This window comes from Vulpes vulpes, chromosome 14, assembly GCF_048418805.1.
Source record: "Vulpes vulpes isolate BD-2025 chromosome 14, VulVul3, whole genome shotgun sequence".
Classification (NCBI taxonomy): domain Eukaryota; kingdom Metazoa; phylum Chordata; class Mammalia; order Carnivora; family Canidae; genus Vulpes; species Vulpes vulpes.
Window position 1 is genome coordinate 36,246,796 of NC_132793.1, and position 19,662 is coordinate 36,266,457.

Here is a 19,662-nt window from a genome sequence, read left to right on the forward strand (position 1 = left end):
TCTTTTTTCTTTTTTTCTCTGTTTCTCAGGGGATGTCCCTTTTTCCTTTTAATGTTGTCTTGTGTGGATGTGACATCTGTAGCCATCTTGGTTCCATCCTGCAAATGAAGCTAGACTGGCAGAGTAGGAGCTTGAAGAGAGCCTGAACTCTTAGGGGTCTTGTTGAACTATTGAATCCACTCATCCTGGACCCTGCCCACACATCTGCTCTTCCTGTTTGAGATTATGAGGCTGTTCTTTATTGTTTAAACCATCTTGCTACTTGCAATCACAAACATCCTAACTGATTTAGTGGGAAAGTAATTTTTCAGCAGAAAAAGCTGTGTGCTTCTTACACATACCATCTTTACTGATTGTATTATCTACTTAGCCTGGACCTTAACCTCCTCCATTGGATACCAGCATAATAAGCCCTGCTGCCTTTCCTGGGTTGGAGTGTGCCTTACATGTGATCCTTGTATGTGGAAGTGTCTCATGACCCATGTAAAAGGATAGAGTGTGCTTAAGACAGTAGGCTCTGGTTCTAATGTTGTTACTTTGATGATCTTGGCAAGTACTTAACCTTCCTAAGCCTCAGTGTTCTCTTCTATGAAGTACTACCCTAACTTAGAGGGTCCTAGTGCAAAATAAATGAGAAGATTGTAATATTCTGACTCCATTTTTAAAATATTTGATAACAGACAGCTTTTGAGCTCTACCCCTCCCTCTTTTCCTTGTGCTACACATCTGGGAACACTGATAAGAAAGCCCAGTGTTCCTTCATTTGGAGCTGGTGGGAAAATCAAGCCATGTAAGTCCCTGTCTACATATAGGAACTCTTGCTGTGCTGCACTTCCAACATAAACCAGTTTCAGACCAGCTTAGTGGGGCCTGCCTTGCTTTCCCCCAAAAGATTCATGATTAAGTATTAATTATTTTCATGACCATTTGCTGTATGTATGTGGCATCATCATTCTTGATCTCTAAACCAAATTTTGGGTGGGGGTCCATCCTGTTCCTATGGAGTAGCCACAACTGTAATGTACGTAGAGCAGCTTTCATATCATAAGTGTTCAAAAAAGTTTAACCCTACATACTTGTGCAATATATCATCATCATCATCATCATCATCATCAATCATCATCATCAAGGATATTTTCAAAGCACATGAATGTAGAGAAAATAGCCAATCTATTGTGCCTATCATCCAGCTCTAACCACTGTTCTGACATTCTTGTTTCCTCTATACCCACTTCTTTTTCTTTTGTTTTTTTTGAGAAAGTTTTTAAGGTAAATCCTAGCAAATTCACTTGTAAGCACTTCAGTATTATGCGTCTAATAGATAAGGATTTTTTTATGTTTCTTTTTTTTAACATCAGGACAAAACCACTATCATTGAACAAAATTAACATAATTCTTTAATACCAAATGCATAAGATGTGTTGTTTTCTTCAGTTAATCAGAGGGTGTGTTTTACAATTAACCATCTTCATCTACCTTTTAAAGTCCATTAAAATGGAAGCTACTTGAATGTATGGACTCTGTCATTTTTGTATGCCAGAGTTTGCTCAGCACCTAGCTTATCTTACATCTTACATTTTCAAATATCTTCTGGAAGAACAAATGAATAAGTGAAAAGACAAATGTGCAAATTGCTCTGTCCACACATCAACTTGCATATAATGACAATCTCCTTTATGGGATTAGCAGTCCACAGGACTTATGACTTGATTTTTCTTTTCCCCTTGCTCCAAAAAGGAAAAGAAAAGGACTGGAAAATGAGCTCAAAGTCATGCAGCTATCCTGAGGGAGTCCTCAGAAGACTATATTAAATAGTAACACGTTCAGAGAAGATTGAATGATAGGTATACCGAGATGACCTTTTTAAAAGGGGAGTTAGCTTTATTCAGAGGAATTTGCCCAGTAAAACGAGATGTAATTTAGGAAGGAATTAAAAATGGACTTACTTTTTTAATCCTTTATTTTATCAGCATCTGTCATAAGAATTCCAGATTCTCTTGAGATGTACCTCAATTTCATTGACATGGAATTATATACAGGAATATTTCCCCCAATTGCCAGAAATTGTACAGGAGTTACAATTAAATTTTCAAATGATTGTTTGCTCTGAGACAGAAGGTAGCTTTAAAGCCAATCTGTAGGGATATGAAGAAATATTCATAAGATTTTAGGTCATGTACTCTGGCATCATTCCAGAAATGATATACTTGCATTTTACTTTTAGTAAATTCGAGAAGAAAATCTCACAGAGTTCCTCTCATGAAACTGGATGACTCTTGAAATCTTCTTTTAGGGTCATGCAGAATTGGCACAAATGATCTAAAAGATGCAAATTTTGTCTGAAGGACAAATGGGACCCTTCAGATCTTGTAGTTGCCTTGAGAGCCGAATCTGACCTTTACTATTAAAGAGGATTGGAGAAAAAGGAGTGAAAAGACAAAAGTTAATTTATTTATTTGAGACTCAAGACAAAACTTGGGGAAAAAAATCAGTTTCTCCTTCTCAATTATCAAAGAGATATTGAAATACTAATGACTTATTTAATACAGCATTAAAATGTCTATGCACAAACACATATATTCAAGATGATAAGTAGCTCTGGGAATTTCTGTACTTTTCCCTATTATTTTACCCAGATTATGCATGTGGCCCCTGAAAGAAAAATATAAAAGAGGGTCAGGAATATCGAAGTTGCCAAGATCACAGAGACTCCTATTTTAGATGATCTGAAATATTTTAATGATCACACACATAGATCTGAGAGATCCAGAGGCACACAGCTGTGGCTTTAGAACCCCAGCGATATTTACCATCTGTCTGTTAGCAAGGCAGATCTTGGCTGAGAGAGCTGCTTTGCAGATCTGAGAATTCTGTTGTTTCTTCCAGGCACCCAGGGCTGGGCTTTCCAGAGGATTAATGGAACCTATGAGAAATAAGTTTTTCCCCTCCTAAACTTGAAACAAAATGAGGGAAAGTTATTAACTTGAAGTCAGTTGTGGAGTCTCTCATATGCTTTTGTTTGTAACTCTGTGGTAGAGACATTAGTCACTCACCTTCCATGTGGGGCGTCATTTAAAGTAGATGCTCAAGGAATTCCACATCCAAATAGGGTCATGGCTGAATTTGGTGGGGGAAAAAAGATTCTGTATTTTTGCTGGCTAATAAGGCATTTCTAGATGCTCATTAAGCTGTTAAAAAATGTGAAATGATGACTCACTGTGAACCCCTCCTAAGCCCCCTCCCTGCTCCAATTTGCCTGCGGGTTGAAGGAATGTATACTGACTTGAGTTAAAGAAGAAACTTGTGGTTTCCATTATAGTCTGTAAACATCGATTGCTGAAAGCCTCAAGCGAGCTATCATCTCCTGCCACACACATACTTTATATACAGTTCGTCTTAGAAAACAGATTGGGAGAGTACCGTGTTTACAACTCCAGAGTAACCCAACTAATGGGGGACTGGTCTTCCTGGGGGCCTCCAGACCATCACTATTCACAGCTAAGTGGAGGTCCCCTCTGGTGTCTTTTAAGCCAAATCATCAAGAGAAAAACCAAGGCCAATTGTCCTTAAAGTTCTTTCTGGGACCTATAGTCACCCTTTGCCACCCCATCATCAACAAAAATGTTGTTTCTTTATTTGTCTTTATCTGTTCATAGACAGAAAAAAATGCTCTTTGCTTTTCTTTTCAATTCCAAGGCCATTGCAATACTGTTATCTTGGATCCAAAATGAACTTAATTACGTGGGAGTGGGGGCAGGGTGTGAGCCATCCAGGGAACAATTCTAGTGGTGTGTAATGGGTTTAAAGAGCACCTCAGAGAGAGATTGCAGAGGGTATCTGGAGATTTGCTTGGCCAAAACTGATAAGAAGAGATTAACAAGGGCCAGTTTCTTCTGGAAGAAGAAATCATGGGTGTGGTATGGGTAGAAAAAATACAGGATGTAATATCAGAGGGTTTGAATTTGCCTCTGGCTTTGGCATTTAGTGGTTTTGTGACCGAGGGCACTGCTTCTTAAACTGCAACTTGGGTATGAATTACCTAGAGGTTTTGTTAGAATGCAGATTCAGGTGTGGGAGGGACCTGACACTATCTCTCTCACAAGCTCCCATGGATGCCTCTGCTGCTCCTCTTGTACCTTGTAGCAGGAAATCCAGCAAGTCTTAGAACAAGTGTCTTAGTTAGCTTCATAATAAAACAGGGTTTAGAATGATGCCAACCTTCCAGGATTATTATCAAGAGTCAGCATTGGTAGCAGCACTGGGAAGACAAGCATTACATGTTGGCTTTGGAGTTCTGGAATGTTAGTGATAGAAGATTTCTGAGGAAGGACCTAGTTGTAACCCCGCCCCCTGCCCCATGTTACAGATGGAGAAATAGAGGCACATGTAAGGTAATTACTCTTCCTGGGCTCAGTAAGTCACTAGACCAGCGTTTTCTCTTTGCATCTAAAAGGAGGTCCAGTGGATCGAGGTGTCTAATTTGTATTTAGGGTGGGTGGGGCTTACATCTCTGACATCATCTGACTGACCTATGATTTGATATAAAATGAGTCATTGTTGCAAATATTTCACTCCTGTTGTTATTATTATTATTTTTAATAAATTAAGGAGGTCCTATTACTGGCCAAGCTAATATCTTTTCTTTCAAGTAGAACAGAGGAAGGAGTCTGATTTCATTCACGCTGAGCCAAAAGGGTTTGCTTTTCCCTGATGTCCAACTTCCCACCCCTCCTAATTCCTTAGTCTAACTCACCCTCTCCTCAGCTCTTAAGAATGCTAAGCAGGCCTAGTTGTCATCTTTAATCAAGTAGCATGATCAGTAAACACCATAAAATTATACCTTTCTGCTCTTTCTGCACTGCAGTGTTAGGGAAGTCACTAATGATGTAATGAAAAGGCTAATTAAAAACTAATAAATCTCACAGTCTTTGAATTTGGCAAGTGGCTAACAAGAAAGGCTTGATTCCATAGTTTGCTTACTAATAACTCAGTGGTCCTTATTAGGAAATAAATCTCATTGTTTGCTTCTCTTTACTGAGACTGGTAATATAAGGTTGTTGAAAGACCCTCCAGCTGGCTTAACTTTAAAGATGGCAAAGCTTACTAGGTTTCCCAGTTTTTAGAGTACATGTTTGCCATTGCTCCTGTTATCAGCTCTCTGGTCTGTTAATATGATGCTAATGATGTTGGAATTTTCACCCAGGTGTGTTTGTAGGACTCAGAGCAAAGAAAGAGTTTATTCTTGAACCTAAGGCTACACTGCTGATGTTGACTAATTCCTCCAAATATGAGGAGGTCCAGGAGATAGCAGAAGAGTAGCTCCATGTACCCAAGGATGTCTGCTGAGCTGAGGGAAGGCTCAAGTTCTGGGATAGGTGGGTCAGTGACCTCATCTTAGTTTATAAAGGATAGTCCATAAGCAATAAGTAAAGGGAAGCAGGGAAGCAGTGTGTTCTTCAAGAAACACCAGGAAAGGAGCTGCAGAAGGAGACCTATGGGTTTAGGCCAATTCCAGAGGTTTGAATGAGGGAGATAGCTGGGGGCAGCAGGATCTTAAACCTGTATGTGAATGATAGTATCTATCTTCACTTCCTGATTCCTGCTTCAAGAGGGCAATTACTGACTATGAATTGCAACGGTGCCTGACCAGCATAGAGATTTTAGAGTATATCCCTCTCCTCTGGGATCTGAGTACTTCTAGATTCTGAATGTCCTATGTACATGACTGCTGGTGAATGATCAAAATTGGGTAACTATGTAAGTCTGACTATAGAGGCCCCATTGCCTTGTGGTAACAATGGTTAGCAACCAGTAAGATAGATGTGGTAGATTGCAAACATGACTCCAATTTTTTACCCTTACTTTTTATTTCCCCACCCCTGGAATCTGGGCTACCCTTATGAATTGTTTTAGCCAATCATTTGTAGTGAAAGTAATAGTGGTATTTCTTTCTTTCCTCTTCTTTTTTTTTAAAGTATGCTCCATACCCAGCGCGGAGCCAAACATGTGGCTTGAACTCTACAACCCTGAGATCAAGACCTGAGTGAGATCAAGACCTGAGTGGAAATCAAGAGTCAGATACTCAACTGAGCCACCCAGGCTCCCCAAAAGTAATAGTGATATTTCTAAGCCAAGGACTCAAGAAGCCTTGCACATTTCCACTTGTTCTCTGGATTTCTGTGACCATAAAGTGAACAAAAAATCGTAGCTGCTATCCTTCTAGAGGATAAAACATGGAGGAGAGCCATTCCAGAAAAGGCCATCATAGACCAAACAGTTCCCAATAATCCACCAGTTATAGGGCAGATACATAAATGGGCACAGCCAAAATCAGCCTTGCTTAGAGCACAGGGACCCATATATTTGTGAACTAAAGAAATGCTTAGGTTTTTTTTTTAATGGAAAATATCAAACATAAGAAAAGTTGACTTTTTAGTGAACATATACCCACACCAGTATTTTACTATATTTGTTTTATCACCTATCCATTCATCTACCCATTTCTCTATTCATTCATAAATCCATATCTTTTTTTCATAATGATTTATATCTGTAGCCACTAAATTTTGAGATGGTTTTTATGTAGGCATTATTTGTGATAGTAGGTAACTGATATAGTGGACATTGTGTAAAAGGAAGTCTTAATAGAAGAGTAAACAGGGGATCTCAGAAAAGTGGGTGATTTGGAGTTCTTCCCATGTCAGTTTTTTCTTACTCAAGGGGACTGGTGAGATCCACTTTTCTTGAAAGATGTATATAGACCAGAAATTGTGAAATGGCTCAGTGTCCATCAGCAAGTAGGGGACCATGGTCAGACTATATCACTTTCCTATATTCTGTGTGGCAGTTATAAATGCTCAGAGCTTTCTAACCAAAGAGTAGATACTTAGGAAGCAACTTGTCATAGGAAGGAGGACAAGGAATGTCCTTTATACATAACCTTATTCCCATGGTTTCCAAGTGCTTTTAACACAGGCATATGTTCATTTTGACATTAACCTCAGGGAAAAGCATCTTACAGATTTGGAAATCAAAGCTCGGGAAGACTTTTGATCTGCCCAGTGTCACTCAATTTAAGGATGACCTAAAACTCAAAGCTAGGCCTTCCTTTGCGTTATAGGTTTCAATGTTCTTTCTACCACAGCTCAACTATCTGTTACTTAAAAATTAGAAGTATGACAAGTAACATTAGGAATAAGAAAGAAAAGAAAAGAGGAAAGAGGCATTGGGGAATACATGACTGATTTATCCTGAGCTAGATCCTATCAGAAATATTTGTCACACTTTCAAATATCTGGTGCTATTTTAGGCACACAATATGGCACCAAATCAGGCAAAACTGCCCCAGCCCTGAGAAACTTGCAAGTTGGCATGATAAAAACAAGCAAATGCTTCTGGTATTGGCATCATAGACTCATGTCCCACCTCTGAGTTCAGCACACAGGTGGGAGACAGTTCCACAAAGTAAGACCCAACTCCAGTTGTCAGCATCTCACTTCAAGAGTATGTATAATGGCTTTCTCTGCTCTGGCCCAGAGCCTTCTGCCAAGCTCTGGGAGCTTCAGCTTGTTTGCTTTGTAGGCGCCACTCAGAAGAACTGGGGAATCAGTATCCCTGGGGCAACATTCAACCAGCGGGATCAGAATCTGGTCAGTAAATGCTCCAGCTTCCCAACTTGTAGTTGGACCATTCCAGGAGATACTTACATCCTTGTCTCAGGTTCTGCTGCTTTCTCAAGCTTAGACAAAAAGACAAAACATGCTCACAAAAAAGAAAAATCATAAAAAATGTAGTGATATAATACTATAAGTCAGTATGACATGGAATATTCTATATATAGAGAGACAGAGATAAAGAAACAGAGAGATATAGAGACAGGCAGACAGACAGAGGCTAGATAATATAGGAGTTGTAAGAAACAAGAAAAGAAATCACTGAAAACTAAGATCACTGGAGTCAAGGCTTAGAGAAAGAATATAATTTCAATACATTGTTAAATGGAATCTTGGGCATGGGAATCTGTGGGAGGGAATTTTTCTGGGATTCTTACAAACCTCTGTTTTTCTTTGCTTTAGTAAATGTCAGCCATTAACAGTGCTTGAATATCCAGTGGAAACTTTAATCACCAAGTGCCCACCATGAAATAGCAACTTGTTGACTGCTAATGCTATTTGAAACCCAAGTTGTCTCCATTTTTTTTTTCTATCTCTGATTGTGGCATAATTTTATTAGGGTCGATCCTTTATATTTTTGGTATGATCATACAGCTCCATTCCCTAGTAGGATATAGATGAGAATACTCAGTGCCAAAACTGCTTATCTGAAGTCTTATGGACAAGTAGGATGGGAAAGCCAAGGTTGGTTTGCAATTGAGCTTGTCAGTCAATGAGAAGTGCAAATGCCATGTGGTTGGCTTTTAAATCAAGACCAGATGGCAAGCAGTATTTGGTGGGTCTTGGTTATACTCCAGAGGTCTAATGCTCAGAAGTCTAACAAAAAGTGGGGATATTTTTGTCACAGTGAAGTTCTGGCACTGGTAGCTAGTTGCTTTGATTTCCATCACACAGAGCCATTTCTGAAGCATGACTTCTAAAAGAGACAGTGAGGAAGGCCTAGAGAAGACGGTGGTCCTCTTAGATCAGCCATCAGGCTAGAGAAAGGGCAAGGTGTGGAGGTTCAGACTGCAGCTCCCTATATAGTAACTGATCTCATTTTTAGCAGACAGTTTTATTTTCTAGGACATATCTCTCTCTTGCTCTTCATCAGCTCAGTGCCGGAAAGGCCAAAGAGTCTCAAAGGGGAAGCAAGAAGGAGGAAATTCAAAAGGGAAAGAAAATATCTGCATATCATGGACAGTCTAAACAAAATGTAAACCTTTAATATTAGTCTTCCATAGGCAGATGACAGGAGCTGAGGTGAAAGCTCCCTTCCAAAGTTACCACAGCTGCACAACTGTCTATTGAAAACAATTTAAAAGTTCCAAACATTAACTATTTTGTTCTTTTTAAAGTTTATAGCCTTTTCCTTTTTTGCTCGACTGTGTTCTAATGACATTTTTTTTCTATTAAAGAGGATCAGTTTATGAGGACAGGATGTTTGTATTAAATATTAAATCGCCAAGGCTTTCTTCAGCCAAGGGTCTCAACTTGGCTTCAGTTTTGATTGAGATAGACAAACCTACATTCCTACAGAACTACAGAGAGTACAAAGAGTTTGTCAAATCTTGATAGTGTAACTCGGCATGGGGCCAAGAACAGAATAATTGGTTAATGTCTGCATAGTTCTTTGAAGATGGAAAATACTGTGTAAATTCTAAGTGTTATTGAGAGCTGAGCCATCCCTGGAGGGCCTGATTCTAGGGGTCAACAGACTATATTCTCCAAATTGACTTTCAAGGAGCAAAGTCAATGGCTCATATGGATGACCTTTTTTCTTTGTGGAAGCCACATGGGTTCTAGAAATTAGCCTTCTGGGATCCCTACTCTCAAGTCTTCTTTTTTGGAGGTTTAGTTATGGGATTAGCTGTGTCATCTTTGGCCTTCAGAGGTTATGCAATGTCCTAGACCTAGAAGGCATCCTTCATTTCATGTGAAGATATTCTGAGTTTAGGAGGTAGACATTGGGAAAATTGGCAACAATATTTTAATAAGATCTGCCATCTTCTGCAGAATGTCAATACAGTCATGACAGTGAAGGGAATATGATGAAATAAGTCTTGGGCATGTTCATTCTTCCTCTTGGAGATTCATACAAGTAACTATGGTGTATCCATTATGATTTTTCAGGAACATTAAACCCACACAAGGTGGTTTAATAGAATTTAATATAGAAATTAAACTAGAGAGCTATTGGAAGAACTGAAAACCAGGGAAGGTGAGGCAGCCTAAAGATGAACAATGCAGGAAAACACTACCATGCCCAGGCTGGAGGACAAGAGCAGAGAGGCAGTATTAGCAGAGCTCAGGTGTTGCTTATGAGGATGCAGGTCCTAAGAGGAAAGCCCACCTGGTAGGAAATGGAATCATGGAGGAGTTACAACCTCTAAGATTCCACTGAAAGAAGAGAGAGAAGGATGGGTACTTGCTTTATAAGTTAAACATGCAACTCATGATTTTGGCTCAGGTTGTGATCTCATGGGTGGTGAGATCTAGCCCCACCTTGGGCTCCATGCTCAGTGCAGAGTCTACTTGAGTTTCTCTCTTTCCCTCCTTCTGCTCCTCCCCATTGCATTTGCTCTTTCTCTTTCTAAAACAAACAAATAAATCTTTAAAAAGGAAAAAGAAGAGAAAAGGGGAAAAATATTCTAGCTTCTTCCTCTCTTCTGCTCTAGCCCCTAAAGCCCCATCCTAATGAGAAACCAAATGGGCAAGGGAATCTGGGATAATTATCTGCACAAGCCAGCCGTGTATACTAAAGAGCAAGTTAAGGGCAGCCCCGGTGGCCCAGCAGTTTGGCACTGCCTTCGGCCTGGGGTGTGATCCTGGGGACCTGGAATCTAGTCCCACGTCAGGCTCCCTGCATGAAGCCTGAATCTCCCTCTCTCTCTCTCTCTCTCTCTCTATGTCATGAATAAATAAATAAAATCTTAAAAAAAAAGAGTAAGGGAGAGATCTAAGTGTCAACAGGCAAGTGGACAGGCACACAAATGAGAGGCACAGAGAAACGCTGCAATCATGAGGTCTGTTTATCATTGTCTGACCTGGAGTAAGGCATAATTTCTTTTCTTGGTTTAATACTGAGGTTAATCAGAACTATAGAAGCAAAAGTAATTAAAGGCAAAGACTTGTGGCTTCTTTGAGTGGTTTTATTTCTTTGTCCTTCTTCACTGAAATTGTGAAAGTAGAAGTAAGCATGGAGATTTGAGGAGTCTGGTTAGTGCTGAAAAATGTGTTTCTGGCAGAGGGAAAGTCCTCCCCAGGAAGAGGACAGGGTATACTGTAACCCAGGCACAATGGGTGGATTGTGGATTGACAAGAGGCACCTGCCTCAGGAAACTCTGAGGTAGATTTGTCAATGGAACTTTAATTTTTGCAAATGGGTGTGATTGCTATGTGGGAAATTTGCAGCCAAGGGTTTGGATTATGGGTCTCAAGTGTCAGATGTTCCATCTTATGTAGGAGTTCTATCCCTCCATGTGACCTGGAAGGCCACCTACTCATCTTCCCTGTACGTCCTCAATGCCTTGCTAGTACTGTGACCATTTCCTTAGAGCCACCTCAGCCTTCGAGCATGCTTATGCTGCCAGAAGTGAACATACACTCATACATACATATATATGAATGCACACACCTTTGTGAATCTTTTATACAATGTGTATGTTTGCATATGTGTATTTGTGTGCATTTGTTTCTATCCTGTGCTTCAAGTGATATTATTACAAAGTACAGTCTGGGGACGTAAAGGAAGAAGTCATCCCACCTGCCACACATCCCTCAGCACTAGGACCCATTAGATCTGCTATCCTAGGACAAGCCTGGAACCTGGGCATTGAGATTGGCTTTGGGGCATAGTTCCAAGGTTGCTTCAATAACAAAAGAAAAGACCTTTCCAAAAGTGGTGCCAAGGATTAGCCCTGTCCTGGTTTTAGGCTATCCAACCTGTGATCTCAAATCTGGAAGACGTGTTTGAAAGAGGTACATCAGGTAGAAAACTCTGGTATCCAATTCTCAGGCTGTTGCTATCCAAGGTTGGTTAGTGTCATGGGAATCTACTTTGTATCTGTCACCACATCCCAAAAGCAATTCCTTTTCAACTCTTTGCTGTTCCTTGCCCCCAAATGCACACATTCGATAAGGCCAGTCTCCGTAAGTGTAATGCTAAATGCTTCTCCAGCATTGATAAGCAATATGGGTAATTTAGGCCTTGACAATGAAATACTTGGTAATTTTCAGGGGAGGGTGTGTTTTGTACTTCTCTGAAAATCACTTTTTTTTTTTTTTAAGAGAGGGAGGGAGTGAATGAGGGGGGCAGGAGAGTGGAAGGGTAGAAGGAAATGGCGAGAAGAATCTTAAACAGACTCCACATCCAGTGCAAAGCAAATGTGGGGCTCAGTCCCACGGTCCTAAGATCATGACCTGAGTCAAAATTAAGAGTTGGATGCTTAACCACCTGAGCCAGCGAGGTGCCCCTCTGAAGATTACTTTTACTCTTTTCTTCTTTTGGTCTGGACAAATGTCTTCTACTTGAATCAGCAACTTGATTCAAGGATTTGTCTGGCTGCCTGAGAGCTCTATTATCTTTGTAGTCTGTATCTTCAGCTTTTTTCTTTCTTTCTTTCTTTTTTTTTTTTTTTAATTAACCACAGTTTCCTTCTTTCCTGGCTTTGGCCAGATCCCTCCTTATCCAGCTCTTTTCTGCCTCTCCTCAGTCAGCATGAGAAAGAACACTTTCTCAGGAATCAGTAAGACTATCCAGTCTCTTTTGGAGATACTATCAGTTTATTCCAGACTACGGAGAAATCAGCTGGCAGGTTTGCATACAATAGTGCTTGGTTTACTACAAATAGTTCAGACAGATAATCTCTACAACTTCCCTTCTAGTCTCAAGATTTAGAATTCAACTCAATCTTATGGAATGAAGTATATTAAAAGGTGATGGGAATGGGAAGGAAAATGAGGCATGTGATTTTATGTAATTGAAGGAATTACCTCTCTTCTACCACTGCAGTGAAGACCATATGAAATCTCTTTGGAGGTTACATAAATAAAATTTCTCCACTACAGTTTTTTGAACATTGCATCTTTCGTGTGCTACTTTACTCTTCTTGACTCTAGTTGGGATGGTGAGTGGAAGTACCAAAAACCACGATAGAGACTGTGCTTAGAATATTGCCAGCCTGACTGGAAACAGGAAATACCAGGAACCTTATAATAAATGTGGAGACTTCCAGCCTAATTTCACAGTCTCAGAAGTTTGAATAGAGGTTAGACTAGGCTGCAAATCTTGGGTATACACTTCAACAAGATTTCCGGTCTCATGGTGACTTGCCCTATATCAGAGAGGTACAGCTAAATTCAGTCTTGGCTATCTAAATTCTGAGATGGATAAGTCCCTGTACCCTTTCACTTTTTGAGTGCACAGTGAATAGAAAGGCCTTGGCTGCGTTGGGTACTGGGAAGGAGACTTTGTCATCTTGATAATCTCTAAAACTCTTAGGAAACCATTTGCTGTGGCTTAGTTAAGCCCTATTAGAAACAAGGGACAAATCTGGACTCTCCTTACTCCCAATGACAGTACTGGCATCACCTGGGAGTTTGGTAGAAATGCAGAATCTCAGGTCCCAAACCATACCTACTGAACCAGAGCCTGTGTTTTCATAAGAAATTTCAGGGGCTTGTGGGCAGATGAAGTATGACACACTGCTCTGGAAGACTCCTGAGAGTTCTTTGAAAGTTCAGTGATTTCTACTTGGCTTGAGAATGATGAATAGTTTTTGTAGGTAATTATATAATGCTATCTATATAGTGTAGGTAGTACTATAGTTTCTGTATAATCTGAAGGCTCACATAAGACTTTCTCCTAATTAATTCTCCCCAATTCTTTTTTTTTTAAGATTTTATTTATTTTTTCATAGAGATGGAGGGAGAGAGAAAGAGAGAGGCAGAGACACAAGCAGGCTCCATGCAGAGAGCCTGACGTGGGACTCGATCCAGGGTCTCCAGATCACGCCCTGGGCTGCAGGCGGCGCTAAACCGCTGCGCCACCAGGGCTGCCCCCAAATTCTTTTACATTGTAAGGATTTGAGTATTTGTATGTATGTGTGTATGTGTGTATGTGTGTATGTGTGTGTGCATGTGTGTACATTTCTCCTACTATTATAAATTATAATAAATTTAGCAGCTTAAAACAACACAAATTCATTATTCACAGTTTCTATGGATCGGAAGTCCAGATGAATATTAGCTAGACCCTCTGGTTAAGATCTTATCAGGCTGAAATGAAGGTGTCACCTCAAATTGGTATCTCATCTGAAACCCAAGTTCCTCTTAAGCTCAATGATTGCAATAGAGTCTTTCTTGTGGCTGTAGGACTTAGGTCTATGTGTTTTGCTAGCTTTTGGAGGTAGACCACTGTCAGTGGCTAGATGCTGCTCTCAGGTCTCTGCCATATGGCCCTCTGCTTTTACACCATGGCTGTTTGCTTCTAGGATAGCAAAAGGCATCCGTTGCTGTTTTTTATCTCTTCTGTGGGCTCACCTGATTAGATCAGGCCCACTTGAGATAATCTCCCTTTTGATTAACTAAAAGTCAACTGATAGTTTTCTTAAATATAATCTGCAATATCTCTTTTGCTATATAGTATAACATAATCATGGAAGTGATATCTCATTATATTCCCAGGTTTTGTCTGCACTCAAAGGGAAAGAATTATCCAGGGAACACTGGAGAGCATGTTAGAAGTCCGCTTGTCATAAATACACACACATACACACATTATCTGTAATTCATATATGTCTAAATTATAGGATTATAGATTAAAAAGACCTCAAAATAAAGTCATGTTTCCCAAACTACATTGCTTCCCTTAACACTTTTTAAAACATAACCCTGAAAAAAAATGCTATTGTTTACATATATTTTTCTTTAAATTGCTTACTTTTTAAACTTAAAATTGGCGGTGCCTGAAAGAAGAAGTCAAACTCTCCCTTTTTGCAGATGACATGATACTGTATATAGAAAACCCAAAAGACTCCATCCCAAGATTTCTGGAACTTATACAGCGATTCAGCAATGTGTCAGAAATCAATTGATGCACAGAAATCAGTTGCATTTCTATACACTGACAATGAGACTGAAGAAAGAAAAATTAAGGAATCAGTCCCATTTACAATTGCACCCAAAACCCTAAGATATCTAGGAATATACCTAACCAAAGAGGTAAAGGATCTATACACTAAAAACTACAGAACACTTCTGAAAGAAATTGAGGAAGATACAAAGAGATGGAAAAACATTCCATGCTCATGGATTGGAAGAATAAATATTGTGAAAATGTCTATGCTACCCAGGACAATTTACACATTTAATACAATCCCTATCAAAATACCATGGACTTTCTTTGCAGAATTGGAACAAGTAATCTTAAGATTTGTGTGGAATCAGAAAAGACCCTGAATAGCCAGAGGAATATTGAAAAATAAAACCAATGCCAGAGGCACCACAATGCTGGATTTCAAGCTGTATTGCAAAGCTGTGATCATTACGACATTATGGTTGGCAAAAAAACAGACACATAAATCAATGGAACAGAATAGAGAACCCAGAAATGGGCCCTCAACTCTATGGTCAACTAATATTAGACAAAACAGGAAAGAATATCCACTGGAAAAAGGACAGTCTATTCAATAAATGGTTTTGGAAAAATTGGACAGCCACATGCAGAAGAATGAAATTAGATCATTCTCTTACACCATACACAAAGATAAACTCAAAATGGATGAAAGATCTAAATGTGAGACAAGATTCCATCAAAATCCTAGAGGAGAACACAGGTAACATCCTATTTGAACTTGGTCACAGCAAATTCTTGCAAGACACATCTATGAAGGCAAGGGAAACAAAAGCAAAATGAACTATTGAGACTTCATCAAGATGAAAAGCTTCTGCACAGCAAAAGAAACAGTCAACAAAACTAAAAGACAACCTACAGAATGGGAGAAGGTATTTGCAAATGACATATCAGATAAAGGGATAGTATCCAAGATCTATAAACTCAACATCTATAAACTCAGTATCCAAGATCTTATCAAACTCAACACCCAAGAAACAAAAAATCCAATCATGAAATGGGCCGAAGACTTGAACATAGATTTCACCAAAGAACACATACACATGGCCAACAATCACATGAGAAAATGCTCCCCATCACTTGCCATCAGGGAAATACAAATCAAAACCACAATGAGATACCACTTCACACCAGTGAGAATGGGGAAAATTAACAAGACAGGAAACAACAAATGTTGGAGAGGATGTGGAGAAAGGGGAACCCTCTTACACTGTTGGTGGGAATGTGAACTGGAAAACTGTGTGGAGGTTCTTCAGAAAGTTAAAAATAGAGCTACCATATGACCCAGCAATTGCACTACTGAGTATTTACCCCAAAGAACAAGATGTAGTGAAACGCTGGGACACCTGCTCCCCAATGTTCATAGCAACAATATTCACCATAGCCAAACTGTGGAAGGAGCCACGATGTCCTTCAACAGATGAATGGATAAAGAAGGTGTGGCATATACATACAATGTAATATTACTCAGCCATCACAAAAGATAAATACCCACCATTTGCTTCGATGTGGTTGGAACTGGAGGGTATTATGCTGAGTGAAATAAGTCAATTGGAGAAGGACAATCATCATATGGTTTCACTCATATGTGAAATATAAGAAATAGTGAAAGGTGGGACACCTGGGTGGCTCAGCAGTTGAGCATCTGCTTTTGGCTCAGGGTGTGATCCCAGGGTCCCGGGATCGAGTCCCACATTGGGCTTCCTGCATGGAGCCTACTTTTCCCTCTGCCTAGGTCTCTGCCTCTCTCTCTATGTCTCTCATGAATAAATACATAAATAAAGATCTTAAAAAAAAGAAATAGTGAAAGGGATTATAAGGGAAAGGAGGGGAACTGAGTGGGAAAAATTAGACAGGGAGACAAGACATGAGAGACTCCTAACTGGGAAACAAAGCATTGTGGAACTGGAGGTGGGTGGGGGGATGGGGAACTGGGTGACAGGCACTGAGGAAGGCACTTGATGGGATGAGCATTGGGTGTCATACTATATGTTGGCAAATTGAATTTAAATAAAAAATTTAAAAAAATTCGGGGTGCCTGGATGGTGCAGGTAAGTGTCTGACTCTTGGTCCTGATCTCAAGGTTATGAGATTAAGCCCAGTGTCTATTTGAGTTTCTCTCTTCCTTTTTCTCTCTCTCTGCCCTTCCCCACCATTCACTTACTCTCTTTCTCTCTAATATAAATAAATAAATATTTAAAAAAATAACAATGTCCACGGTAGCCAAAATATGGAAAGAGCCCAATGGATAAAGAAGATGTGAGATATATATCTATATTCTATATAGATATATATCTGTATATATGTATCTATATATTTATATAAATAGAGTATTACTCAGCCATCAGAAAGAATGAAATCTTCCCATTTGCAATGACATGGATGGAACTAGAGGACATTATGCTAAGTGAAATAAGTCAGTCAGGGAAAGAAAAATATCATATGATTTCACTCATATATGGAATTTAAGAAACAAAACTGATGCACATAGGAGAAGGGAAGGAAAAGTAAATTAAGACAGAAACAAAGAGGGAGACAAACCATAAGAGACTCTTAACTATAGGAAACAAACTGTTGCTGCGGGGGAGGGGATTGGGAGCTGGGGTAACTGGATGAGGGTTATTACTTAATGTAATGAGCACTGGGTGTTGTATGCAACTGATGAATCTAAATTCTATTTCTGAAACTAATAATACACTATATGTTAATCAAGTTGAATTTAAGTAAAAAATTTAAAAAATAAATAAAATTGCCTGAAAAAGACCTTAATTTCATTAACATAAATTGAAGGTCATTATTACTCATCATGAAAAGGTGACACAAAATAAAAATTCAGGGGAAATAAAGCATTAAATTAAATCTACTAACAGTTGCCTGAACATGAAGTTTATATCTAATGCTTGCTTCTCTTTGTTTTTTTTTTTTTTTTTTTTAAGATTTTATTTATATATTCATGAGAGACCGAGAGAAAGAGGCAGAGAGACAGGCAGAGGGAGAAGCAGGCTCCATGCAGGGAGCCCAATGTGGGACCCGATCCCAGGACTCCAAGATCACGCCCCCCGGGTTAAGGCAGGCGCTAAACTGCTGAGCCACTCAGGGATCCCGTGCTTCTCTTTGTTAAAAGGGGAGTGTAACTAGTGTTTTAAGAAGGATTAAGATGTTCTGACATCTCGAAAAAAAAAAAAAAAAATCTGACACCAAATCAAATCTTTCTCTGATATAATCGATTATTGAGGTGAATGTAAAAACAATCACTTTCTGACTGTGTGATTCAATGTTCTTGAAGCTGTATGAATGCCACCTAATTAAGGTTCTACATTTTGGGATTCACTGGGTTTCCTGAAGGTCTTAATTGAAAATGTCTTTTGTCCCAAGTGAGATTGCATGTAAGCTATGTGTATTACACATTTGTTAGGCCTTTGTTGCCTCCTATACAGTATGTTCATGTTATTATGTCAAATATTCTGACAGTGCCAGAAATCATTTCTGTGAAGTCGTCTAGCTCTAGGACTTATGATTTTATTCAATTGGTGATATTAGAAATTTGCATGGAATTATTTATTAGAGAGATTGGCTTGCCACCTACCAAGGAGTAGCTTTCCTTAAAGGATTAGGATGCAGAAAGATGTAAACTAGAAATATGAAGACTGTGCCCATCCAAAATACGGACTGTGACTCAAGGAAGATGAGCCTGTGTCAGGGACATATGGGAGCCATGGATAGTCATGGAGACAGTATAGGATGATGGTGAACTTCTGGTGGTGGCAGTGGATTGGCCATAGACTAGGCAGAGATGACTATCAAAGGTTTAAGAAATATCAGGGACAAACCATTTATTTCACTTTTGCTAAGGCAGAACCTGACATTCCACAGCATACTGTGTATCTTCCATTTGCCCCTTAGATCTATCACTGTATTATCCACCTTGCTCTGACCCTTCTAGTTGGGTTGGTCCTCTGACTCCTCTGACTTCTAGTTGGGTTGGTCAGTGGAAGGAATGAGGAAGAAATGGGAGGACTCGAGGATAATGATGGAGTATTCTTTCTCCTGACTTCCATCCTGTCCTCTCACCATGGATTGGTTGATCCTACCATGGAAGGCCATGGCCCTTGTCAGGCAGCTCTCTCCTACAGATATCCTTCAGCATTCCAGTAACTGCCTCCAACTCTTGCCTTTTCTGGTTTAGGAGCCAAAAATAGGCTCCCTCTTTTGCCATTTCTTGTTGGTCTTCTAAATATCACCCACTTATTGTAAACAGTCCTTTCCTTAAACTCTCCTTAGTTTGTCTGTGCCATCTTTTCCCTTCTGGGATCCACTGATATGCACACTATCAGTAAATTTAATTAATACATGTTTTGGAATATTCTATACCTGTTAGGAAATGTTTCATGCTAAGACTCACTTTTTCCACCTTGGATTGTGAACTTGGATGTTTACAGCACTCTTTTTAAAGGCTGCTCACATCCAGTAACCTCACCTGAGTCCTCCATCTATACTACAGACCTGAAATGTATATGAAAAGATACTTGGAAATGATCACTTATTATATCTTCTCATTCTCCACTATCTCCTGAAAGTGGAAGCCATTAATTTGCTCTGCTTAAATAGAGTTAAGTCTGATCTATTTTTAATCTCAAAAATGACAGAAATGCTTTTGAACTTGGGAATATGGTGCGATGACTCTTTCCCCTTATTATTATAAAGACTTTACTTGAAATGAGACACTTAGACCTATTGAACCTTCTCAATTTCATCTATGAAAAGGATAAAAGTAGTGGATATAAGCCTGAGACAGGATGCTGAGTATCTCATAAAGGAAAGAGAAAGGAGGCTGGATGCTAATTATCCCAGAATTCAATGGTTTCAATTTCAAAC